We start from the raw sequence: 12,053 nt of genomic DNA, 5'->3' as shown, positions 1-12,053 counted from the left end.
TAGATAATCAGGACATGGAGGCGCTGGCGAACCTGGAGCTCGTCTCATAAATGAACCGAAACTCAGCGTGGGCCTATAAGGTAGCCTATTGCCTCACAGACCTGAGACATATAGATAGCTTGAAATGTCTAATGAAATATTTTACATATTTGCCTGTTCCTTACAAAACACTGACAGTGGGGTTTTTGACTGGGTTTTTTTTTTCTTTTCTTTTTTTGAGCAGCTGCGGACAAATTCTTTCGACACACATACAATAGACTATTACGTAACACTCTGCGCTTATGTTTTAAAAACATAATTTAACATATAAATAACAGTTTTTAAATAGCCCACTTAAAGTGTTTATTACAAATAAATGACTAAATGCTAAAAATGTAGACATTTTAATGAACAAACATATGCGTTGCATTTACAATTCTGTGAAAACAGCACCCCCACTTCCCGCGGCCCTGAATACCGTATTTTCCGCACTATAAGGCGCACCGGATTATAAGGCGCACCTTCAATGAATGGCCTATTTTAGAACTGTTTTCATATATAGGGCGCACCGGATTATAAGGCGCATAGAATAGAAGATACTGCAGTCAAACGTTTGACTGGGTTTGCGTTATGTAGTGGTCACCAACCTTTTCAAGCCTAAGATCACATCCAAAGTCCAAATGTAAACCAAGATCTACCACTTGCAAAAAAATATGAAACAACAAGTGGCTGAGCTGTAAAACCTTGTTTATATTTGACGCGTCCGCATGAGCACGAAGGTAATAAAAAACTAATATCCGTCTGCTCGGGCAGATTCGGCTCAAAGGTAGGCTAGTTCCTCCATATGACAGTTATCTGAGAGGGTTTATTCACTGTCCAGTGCAATGGAAACAAATGGACATTACAAAGTCTTATACTTTCTTTCCTTTGGAAAGTTAGAAAATGTCCACTTATATTTCAGCCACCACTTTCTTGGGAACAGATACAAGTGTGTATTATGTAAAAGTGCACAAAAGAGGAAAACACAATGTCATTACAATGAACTACACTCTGGAAAAATGTGATCAATAACTCATGGCAAAATATTTTTACATTAACATAAGTTTATCAGTTTTCACTTTCACAAGTCAAAGCAATTCATCATTACTCAAGATTTAACAGTTGAAATTACTATACGGCCTTAATTTAATGCAGCAAAAATTATTTTACAGTGTAGGCTACTAAGATCTTTTCTTTTTTTTCTCAGCCTTTTTCTTGGTTGCTTTTATAAACAGACAACCATTTATTTAACAGTGCCTTTTATAAAAGAGACTATAATATAGCAAAAAAAGACCTTCAAAAAAGTACTTCACTTTTATTTGTTCCCATGTTCTAGTGTGGTGACTCTGACATTACAATGAACAAAGTAATTATGCAATTATTAAAATACAAATATATAGGCTAATAAGTGATAAAAACATCTAACATGGCCACTTCTAACGGATTTAAATTGTCTGCTACTTTTTGCCAGCCCTCTCTCCTGGCTTTTGTAGACTTTGAGGTGTTCCTTGGTTAATTCCGAATAAACTTCGACTATTAGTTCTTGCTCTGCTGAGGAGAAAAACTGAGCGTGCTCTTTAGCCACGCTGAGCAGCCAATAGCAGAGTTGCTGATCAATATTTCTACTATCGATACATATCCCCTTTTAACCCAGCGCATGAAAGCGCAATTATCTCAGATAACTCAATCCAGCTATACTAATCATATCCGGCAAGTGTGTTCGAAGAACCTAATTAGCCAGATCATGATTAGCACGATGATATCATCTTGGATGTGTCATTTGATCTCGGATGTAATAAGCATCCGAAGCATCCGAAATGAATATAAAATGAATATAATAAGCAACGTACGAAGAACGAGCCCCAGTTCGCTTCTTCCACGCTTGCTCTCGGGTTTTGCCATTTTGTCGTAGTATGCGTCGATATAAGACTCCAAACTTTCAATTGTCTCTTGTGCAAACGATTCCAGTTTCTTATGTTATGTAAAGATTACAGATTGAGTTGGGTAAATAACCTTTAAAGAGGGGTTTTGGCCTTAGCAGCGTCTCAGCGTGCCATCAGCATGCCTGATGTTGTCTGATTGTCTTTTAAGAGTTTTAATCTTAAAGGGATTGTTCACCCAAATTCTGTTATTATTTACTCACCCTCATGTGGTTCCACACACAAGACTTTTGTTCATCTTCGGAACACAAATGAAGATATTTTTCTGTCCCTCCACTGACAGCCTATGCAACTACCACTTTCAAGCCCCAGAAAGGGAGCAAGTAATCCATGTGTCTCCAGTGGTTTATCCGCAACTTAACAAAGCGACACGAGTGCTTTGTTTGTGCAAAAAAACACAATTTAGCACTTTATTTACAAAATATGAATCTCCATTGCGCGTTTACGAGAGCACCGTGGCGCATGTTTGTTCTGTTGATGCAAAAGCAGACGTTGTTGCATGAACGCATGCTGGAGATTAATATTTTGTAAATAAGGTGGTCAATTGTTTTTATTTAGTTTTTTCGCAAACAAAGCACTCTTTAATATTTTTTATAGATTAATGATGTCCATACTACCTTTCTGGGGCTTGAAAGTGGTAGTTGCGTAGCTGTCAATGGAGGGACAGAAAGCTTTCAGATTTCATAAAAAAGATCTTCATTTGTGCTCCGAAGATGAAGAGTAATTGACATAATTTTCAATTTTAGCTGAACTAACCCTTTAATGAAAGAAGTCTCTTATGCACACCTGTACAATTTAAAATAACTCTTTTCTATTTTTAATGTAATTTTTTCCTGTGATCAAAGCTGAATTTTCAGCAGCCATTCCTCATTCCCAGTGTCACATGATCCTTCCGAAATCAATCTAATATGCTGATTTGGTTCTCAAGAAACCTTTCTTATTATTATAAGAATAAGAATATATTTTGAATGGTATGGATGAGTGTCATTGGATACATTAGATTGCTTAAATTTTTCCCATCACATATATGGGGTATCATGCTTTATAATACACATCTGTGTGAGTTTATGTGTGTGTGCTGTGTCAGTCTGTACATGAACCAGTTCATCTGTTCTTTCTCAGATACCTGTAGTTTGTCCTTCTCTTTGAGGTATCCTCGCATTACGTTCTTTGCTTCATGATGTTTCAGCTGCGCTTCCTCCAATCTGTTTTCCAGAATGCGCAATTTCTATAAAACAAGCACACAAGTTCATTCATTTTCTTGCTTGAACTAACATATTTAGAAAGACTTGAGAGAAGGAAGAAGAGAATTTACATAGGAAGAATGACCACTTAAGGAAACTTATTGGCAGAGTTCCCTTCTTTACTCTAATTCTCATTATTAGGGACATTATTAGACAACCTAGTTCCTGGTTGTCAGGCAGAGGCTTCTGCTCTGTGGCTTCATGCTCTCGTACTGGAGCTTCAACTCCTCCAAACTCCTCCTCTGTGTGTCAGTGGTGTGTTTCATAGCATTCAGCTTCTTCGTTTTATAACACACACCTCCTTCTCCAGCACCGTCAGAGCCGACTGCACAACAAAAATTACTGTCAACCACAACTGATATGCAGGTGATTCTGTAACCACGGGCAATTTAACTGGATAGTACAAGTGAAAGAAGTGACAAAAGGTTTTTACTGATATAAAGGTTCATTGAACCCCACCTTAACAGGCATGTTCCTGAATGATGGATTCTCCATCCCACGGTCTTGAAAAACATCCTTGATTACTTGTTCCTCTCCCTGGAACAACCAAGACCAAGATATGCATCAAATACAGCTATAACGTGACTTAAAGGACAAGTTCGGTATTTTACACTTAAAGCCTTGTTTACAGATTGTTTCTGATGAAATAGAACGGTTAAGATTAAAATTTGGACACATGCTGCTTTCCCGAGAATTGAAACCTAAAATTCTCGGGACAGCAGTATGTGTCCAAATTTTAATCTTAACCGTTCTATTTCATCAGATGCGATCTGTAAACAGGGCTTTAAGTGTAAAATACCAAACTTGTCCTTTAAATGATATGGATATGTTTTAACATTACATGTGTGTGTTCATAATGTCTGACCTCAGCCAGTTTCTTGTGCATGTTTTCATTCTCATGTTTCAGCTGGACGATGGTTTCTGTTCTTCTCGATGGCAGACAGTCTGAGAGCTTTCAAAATACGCGCTTCTTTTTCTCTCTAGTGGACAGAGAGAAACATTCAGCGGCCATGCGAAGTTGGGTGTAATATCATGCAATATTAACTTTCTGTAGACTATTTTACTGAGCTCTTTATTCAATTTAAAAGTAATATAAATGTATTAAACAGCTATAGAAGCAACTTTGCTATATAATAACTCCAGGCTGACATTACAACACATTGCCATCCTTGAGAATACATGATTAATAAGAACAATAATAAGAAAACAATTGAAATACTCATTATTCCACTACTGCCGCAATATTACTGACTATTTAAGCAGGTTTTAAGTTAACGTTAACTGTTTCAGCTTAATTGGCGAAATCTGTAATAAAAAACTTAAGTTACCCAGAAGTTGAATTTTTCTCTGGAGCTCGGAAACTGGATTATGGATAGCTTGCTTATTGATGCCAGGCATTTTTATGAATAGTTATTATTTTATAAAGGTTTAAATAAAGATTTCTGTCTCTATCTGTGTTACCGCCAGTAATTTGAAACTTGTTTGTCTAAAACTCGTTGCTTAGCAACTCAACCACAGTGTAGCTGGACGTTGGCTCATGAATATTAATTAAGTGACATACCTTTATGCTCGAGAAAGTGGACATTACGTGCATGAGCTAATTAATATTTATTATTTTCTCAACCTGATCACATCACAGAATTATTTAATATATTGTAAGAAAAAATGAAGTGGACGTCGAAGATCTAAAAAAATGAAGTTTATTACAGCATAGTAGTAGCAAGGTACACAAAGCACCTTGGGTTCACCGGCGTCAGAATGAACCCCGAACATACCCAATCCTAAACCTTTTATCCTGGTCTTAATGTAAATGAAGTTGCTCTTCTCGCAACAGCTGTGGTCTGTATGTTAATGAAATTAAGACACCCCATGGTCCGTAGTGTCCCACAGAAGGTTCTCTGTTATTCTTTCAAATAAGAACAGCCAAAGGTTAAAGTGATAAGATTGTTTGAAGTCCCTGTAATCAAGATGGTTATTGGTTGCCCTCTGTGATATTATTTACATATTACTGAGATTGGATATAATTGTCTCTATATGATAATTAAGCTATTTTAAGTGAAGGAACATTTTGATATATATATATATATATATATATATATATATATATATATATATTGGAGTGGAAGTTGGGAACAGACCATAATTTCTTATAATATACACTCCGAAAAAAACAAGTACAAACTGAAAAATGGCTTTGTCACATGGATGCAAAATTCTTTCTATCAATCTTTTGGTCTTGTCCTAGTCCACTGTTTTCAGCCCCTCATTGGACTTCTTGAGGATGGGCAGTATCTCTGGCATGAAGTATGGTCTGTCCACTGTGCCATCATTGCGTTCAAGATCCTCCACTGTTGGAACAATTTAGGTTGAGGCAAACAATAGCATGATCTTAACATGAAACATTTGCCAAATAGTATAAATGCTAACAATGGAAGCATCACCTTAAGAGCAAAGAAAGGCTTGATCTCAACAAAGACTCTAGAGAGTTCAGTTTATTATGGAGATCACATTAACAACATGCAAAGATTGAGAAAAGTGAAGCACAGAGTTAGAAAAAGAGGCAATAGAGCGGCAAACAGCGACAAATATCAGGCATTGAAAAGGTTATAATCTGTCGATACAATAACCAGAGCAGACTAAAATATAGGGCAATACACCTTTTTTTTTAGTTCACTTACTTCAGGTGCTTTTTTCATGTTCTGTTACACTGCACCATGAAATGACCACATTAGGCATATCATTTTCACATTTTTCAGATACATTTCCACAAATTCTTACAAAATGACGTTTTGGTCCCGGCTGGTATGACTGTAAACAGATGGTTTTTTTTTTTGTTGCTGTAAACATAGCGATACTGCAAAATCCTTTTGCGTTCTTCAAAATAATTAAGAGATTGATAAGTAACAATAATTAGGCACAAGTCGAGCACCTACATTACACTTTTACATGTCCTTACATTAAAATGTTCTACATAAATCACAAGTGCTATGTAAGCATATCTAATGGGGTTTAGGTCCACGTAAACAATTGTCATCCGTTCAATCAACTCATACTTTGAGTAAAAGACTGTTTCTGTCCTATGTGTCATGCCGTCCATTATGTGCGCCTCTTCAATGCTCTTGATTTAGTGACGTCTCTTCTTCTTGCTCCTGCTTAAAGGAACACGCTGACTTTTTGGGACTTTAGCTTATTCACCGTATCCCCCAGAGTTAGATAAGTCCATACATACCCTTCTCATCTCTGTGCGTGCCGTAACTCTGTCTGACGCACCCACCGCTAGCCTAGCTTAGCACAAAGACTGGAGGTAAACGGCTCCAGCTAGCACACTGCTCCCAATAAGTGACAAAATAACGCCAACATTTTCCTATTTACATGTTGTGATTTGTATAGTCAAAGCGTGTACAAATAACAAGGTCACATGAGACACAGACATCTTCTAACCGTATACATACTGGGAACTATATTCTCAGAAGGCGAAGCACTGCTACTTCTGCGGAGTAAATATGAGCTTCAAACATACAGTGACTGGGTTGAAATAATACAACGCTTTAGTGTAAATAATGATAAATAACTACAGTGGCGATTTGAAGGAAAGGCTGTTACTGTACCGTATAAGTCTCAGTACTGGCCAACACTAATGTGAATAATATACAGTATATTAACCCTGAGAATATAAATATACCGTTTCCAACAAAGTCCAGCATCTTTATTGTTCCACATTCATAATGGCAGTCAATGAACTTATGAGAATATATATCTGAATGACAGCATCAGTTTCTTCAGTTGTACTGATGTTGTTCACTCGATCTTATAGACTGTATCTGCATTTAAATGCCATTTGGATTAAACATGTTGATGTAATATCTGACATTTGAGACAGACAGCTGTTCTGCTGGATTCAGATTCAGAATCAGAATCTGGAGATATTCATAAATCATAGTTCATATATCGTTTATCTCCTCCATAACATAATTTGAGCGGAGGAGGACTTTTATTTTATTACTCTCAGTATTATCAGTGAAACTGTCATTTCAACTGGATTTGATTTTAATTTAATATGAGATTTTGATTCAATTTTTTTGCACTTGTCTCACACACGTTACGTGTTCCTGAAGAGAGATCGAGAGTCTGAAGCTCAACAGACACAAAGTGAACAAATTCAAATGAGTTGAGGGCAAGTTTCTCTGCAGCAGGTGCAAAATGCCTTCAAACCATGAGAAACTGCACAAATTGAGCTGTTGCAGATCTACACTCTCTCTCACACACACACACACACACACACACACACAGATGTGAGTTGAGAACAGCAGTGCCGTGCATGCGTACGTATCATAGACTGTAAAGAAATATGGACGTAGTGTCCGTGACGTCACCCGTAGGTTTCTGAAGGGCATTTTTGAAGCCTAAAGTGGGCGGAGCCGGCCGTCACCATATTGGCCTTGCGTCACTCCCGGATAACAGAAAATAGGCAAACAGGCGGGGCGTGAGTGGAGCTAAGAAGCCTGGCCATAAATATGAGCCTGGCTATCTGAAATCACCTAGCTCGACGTCATCGAGTTAGCTGATGATGTAAAGCCAATTAAAAGTTCCTATTTTTGCCCTTCGAAATATTATAATAGTTAAAAGACATGGCTACAAGTGAGACTGTGTATTACTTCGAGAGTGTTTGTGCGTGACAGTGATTTATGTGCATAACGTTACATGTCAGTCACTCTTTCATGGTCCGTCAGCGCGGCATCGCTCAAGTTCGTAGAGAGCTTATTCAGTCCATTTTAAATTCTGAATTTGGCCGCCTCTCAAATTGGTTAAACCATATATTGCCTTTGAAGTGCAAGTAAATGCGCTAGAAAATCCGCGCTCATTCATGTGCATTTAATGCATGGACGGAGAAAGCGCCGACGCCTGCATGATTTCATCTGACAGTACATAAGCATATTATAATCCATCTGTTCCATGATAGCAGAACGAACGGGCCTTTATTGATGTTTTAAATTTGAAAACCCCAAAAAGCAAAGAAATTGTCAGACATCCATCCATGTTCACAGAGGAAAACAACTGAAATACAGCGCTGGTTGTTGTCTCAAACGATAACGACGGAATCCAAAGACGTGGGCTTTGTACCCAAGTATAAAATTTTATGAAATAATCCCGAAAAAAAGCACAAACACTGCAGAGAAGGCAAGTTCAGCAGCTAACATTTGCTGAGGTGAAGTGACGGCTAGTAACAGCAGACAAACGGCTAGCATTGACAGCGGCAATCCATCTGTCACTCAAGTGGCCACGCCCTTAAATTTAAATATTAATCAACTAAACGGACGAGTTATAAAAAAAATTCACCCCCCTCACAGTTGTTATGAAGGGCAAAATTAGCTGTATAAACCAAAACCACATAGAGATCCAGGCTGTAAACATGTTTTTTTCTGCTGTAAAGTTGGTAATTTTTAGAGCCCGACCGATAAATCGGCGGGCCGATATTATCGGCCGATATTAGGCATTTTTCAAACTATCGGTATCGGCATTTATAATGGCCGATAAATGAATATTTAAAAATAAAATAAAAGCAGACGAAACACGCTTCAACCATGTTATGAGTGTTGGCGCTGCATAGTTTGTCCACCAGAGGGCACTATACAAGGAAGATCGCTCGGGCTAGAGGAGTGCATGAACAGAGTCCAGAGTTCACCTGAGTCGGGAGACGGCAGCGCCGGATGATTCTGTCAGCATTAAAGACTTTTAAAATAATTTAACTCGCGTTCATGTTTGAATGCCTTGTGTTTGTGATGCAAAAGACTATGCGCGCTAACCATTACCATAGTAAACATAGTAAACGCTTGAAGATACGCATAGTGTAAAAACATAGTACGCTTGAAGAAATCCGACCAATCATAAAGGCTATCACAGTCATGTTTTTATTTTATCTGTCAGTAGCCTACGTCTCGTCTCTTTATACCGGACTAACATAAAATAAAGCAACTTTTTTTTCGGGAGCTTCCTCTGTTTCTCTGACTGAAAATATCTGTATGGGAGTCGAGAGAGTGCTAAAGCTCCTCAGGTCGTATTTTTGGTGGCATATATTTGTAGAAATTATCATTCTTTCTAAATGTGATGTAAATATGTCCTGTAACTACCAGATAAACAGTAAGTTAACAGACGCGACTGAAGAAGTAAGTGTGTCCTCTTTCTTTTGTGAAATTGTAACCTGTGGTAAAACATCGATGCTTGGGTTTTAAATATTCAAGTAAACAACAAAAATGCCAGCAAACGGCCGCTTTTATCATGTTTGTTTTCAACGCTGTTTCCAGTGATTTCTGATTAGTTTTCTGCCTAAATAAAGTAATGATTACTGTATTTATAACTAGCATATCTGTAGTTCCAGTTTTTGAATTGTAAAATGTAGCCTAAGTTAGGCACGCGAGGAGTGAACATTTAGACATAGAGAAAAAGTATCAAACAGCCTGTGCATAAAAGTTAGCTTTTCTTTTACACGTGTGTGAAATCCAAGTGTGCGTTGCTGACTTCGTTTAACCGCAGCATTAACGAGTCACATAATGTATTTAGTGCATCACTAAGTAGTAGATTTTAGAAGGCAGGCAGCAAATGATGATTGAAAATGGTTTGTTGTAGCTTGATGGAATAGATGGATAGAATTAAAAGAGTGCAGGTAAAGGGATAAGCAAGTTGACATTGTAATTATAAGGTAGCTTATAACATTGACATTTGGCAGACGCTTTTATCAAAAGCGACTTACATTGCATTTCAAGGTACACATTTACAATCTTATCAGTTCTTCACACACACACACACACACACAATTACATGATTTATTACTGTCAATATTAATAATAATAGTTGACTTTTTTGTTCAAAGGACTTTAAGTTTCATATCTTAAGTTTGTATTTTTATACATTATATTTATCAGAACTTTAATATATTCTGTTCTGTTGTGACAATAAAACAAACAAGTTTATTTTTAAACTGCATTATCATATTATTTTAGTAAGGCTGAGGACTCTTAAATAACGACAAATAACTAATGTTAGGGAAATCTGTTCATGTTTTGTTACGCGTTTCTGGATTTTTAAAAATATATATATATATATATATATATCGGCCGATATATCGGAATATCGGATTTTTAAATCACCAAATATTTGTATCGGTATCGGCCTTAAAAATCCTTTATCGGTCGGGCTCTAGTATTTTTAACATGAGGGAGATACAGATTTGACTCACTTCTGCAGCCAGGCCAAGCGGCCAGTTAATGAATTGCAGTTTAACTCACTTCCGTGTTGGTTTCAAGAGAGAGACGGGGAGGTTGCCACTTGGTACGTATACGTGTGTGTGCGTGTGTATGTCTGTTTGACTGTGTTGAGTGAGTGTGTGTGTGTAAGACTAAAACTATTGGTCAAAAAACATTTTCGTAAACTGAAATAAATGATACATTTTACCATAAATGAGAAACTAAAACTAAACAAAACTAACAACTGTTACTGAAAAACTAACCGAAATGAAATAATAATTATATAATAATAGTAATAAATAAGTATTTCCATCATTTCTAGACCTTATGCAAACACAACTGTACTTTAACACCAAGTAAGATAAGCATCATATATGAAACTAAACAAGACACCACAGATATTAGACAGGATACCACACTGAGCAGAAAACAGGAAAGAAAAACCAAATAGCCTAGCATGTCAAACCACAAACATTTGTCAGAATAGAAGAAAACTAAATGTCTGGTCTGAATAGAACACATGAATATATGAGTATAACTATGAGTATATGATATTAAAAGATGCAATAGACTAAAAGCATAAATGGATCAATACAAGAATAATGTGTGAAAGGATTAATCATAGAAATAACCATAAAAGAATAATCATACGCATAGTTTTTGTTTAACAAGATTTAATTTTTATTATGAATGAGTATGAATGAATAATTTGTACTTTTAAGTTGCATTTGTTTGGTTCTTTGTTCAATCTCAAACAATTATTATAACTATAATTACTAAAACTAAATATATAAAAACTAAATAGAAATGTGTTCACAAAATAAAATCTAAACAAACACTTGCATGTTATTTGTGAGGCTTTATCAATGTGAGGCTTTATTTTTTAGGCTTTTGGCGCTATAGCGAGCGATAACAAACATGCGTCTTTCGGAAGAACATTGAAGCCGGAACTACTTCTCTCTCTGTGTGCGTCTATGACGAGTCACGCAGGTACTGGGCTACTCCGCAGCGATCCGAACCAGGGTAAAATAGTCTCAATGTAATCACTTATTATAGGTGTACCATAGTGATTCAGGATAAGACAAAAACACGGTTTGGAAAATGGATTCATGATGAACTCGCTCATTATATAAATTTTGAACAGAAAAAAGTTAAGGACTTTTATTTAATGCAAATTGCTCAAAACTTTTCAAAATATGATGCGACCCCCCACAGAGCTCGCTGAGGCCCCCTTGTGGGCCGCGACCCCCCTGTTGGGAACCGATGCTCTACACGACATCTGCTGCTCCATATCGCTGCGTATCTGCTAACCCTCCTAATGAACATCTATGGAAAAGTGCCAGATATAAGTGGCTGTGGATGTAGTGTAACACTCCAATAGAATATTTTGTGGAGTTTACACTATATGAAGAGAACAATTGTCCCGTTTCTGAAATTAACAGTATGGAGGAGAAATAACAAATGTCAACACAAATAGTTAATCAGAAAACCCAAGTGTATTATACAAAACAAACAAAAATAACAATATGTATACAATTAACAATTTCACAGCGTTTACAATAGTGTGCGTGCGTGCGTACGTGTGTGTGTGTGTGTGATAAATCCTTAAG

The 12,053-nt window shown here is 36.9% G+C and overlaps 1 long non-coding RNA gene across 1 annotated transcript; it reads left to right on the top strand.

Moving 5' to 3' along the window:
• The first annotated feature begins 8,803 nt into the window (after nt 1–8,803).
• LOC309513595 lies at nt 8,804–10,224 on the top strand. Its single transcript, XR_014211490.1, has 2 exons — nt 8,804–9,440; nt 10,052–10,224. It is a non-coding gene; the product is annotated as an uncharacterized lncRNA (long non-coding RNA).
• The last annotated feature ends 1,829 nt before the right edge of the window (nt 10,225–12,053 follow it).

Source organism: Leuciscus leuciscus (genome assembly GCF_965113295.1).
Source record: "Leuciscus leuciscus genome assembly, chromosome: 14".
NCBI classification, from domain to species: domain Eukaryota; kingdom Metazoa; phylum Chordata; class Actinopteri; order Cypriniformes; family Leuciscidae; genus Leuciscus; species Leuciscus leuciscus.
This window is presented reverse-complemented; position numbering and strand designations above follow the sequence as displayed.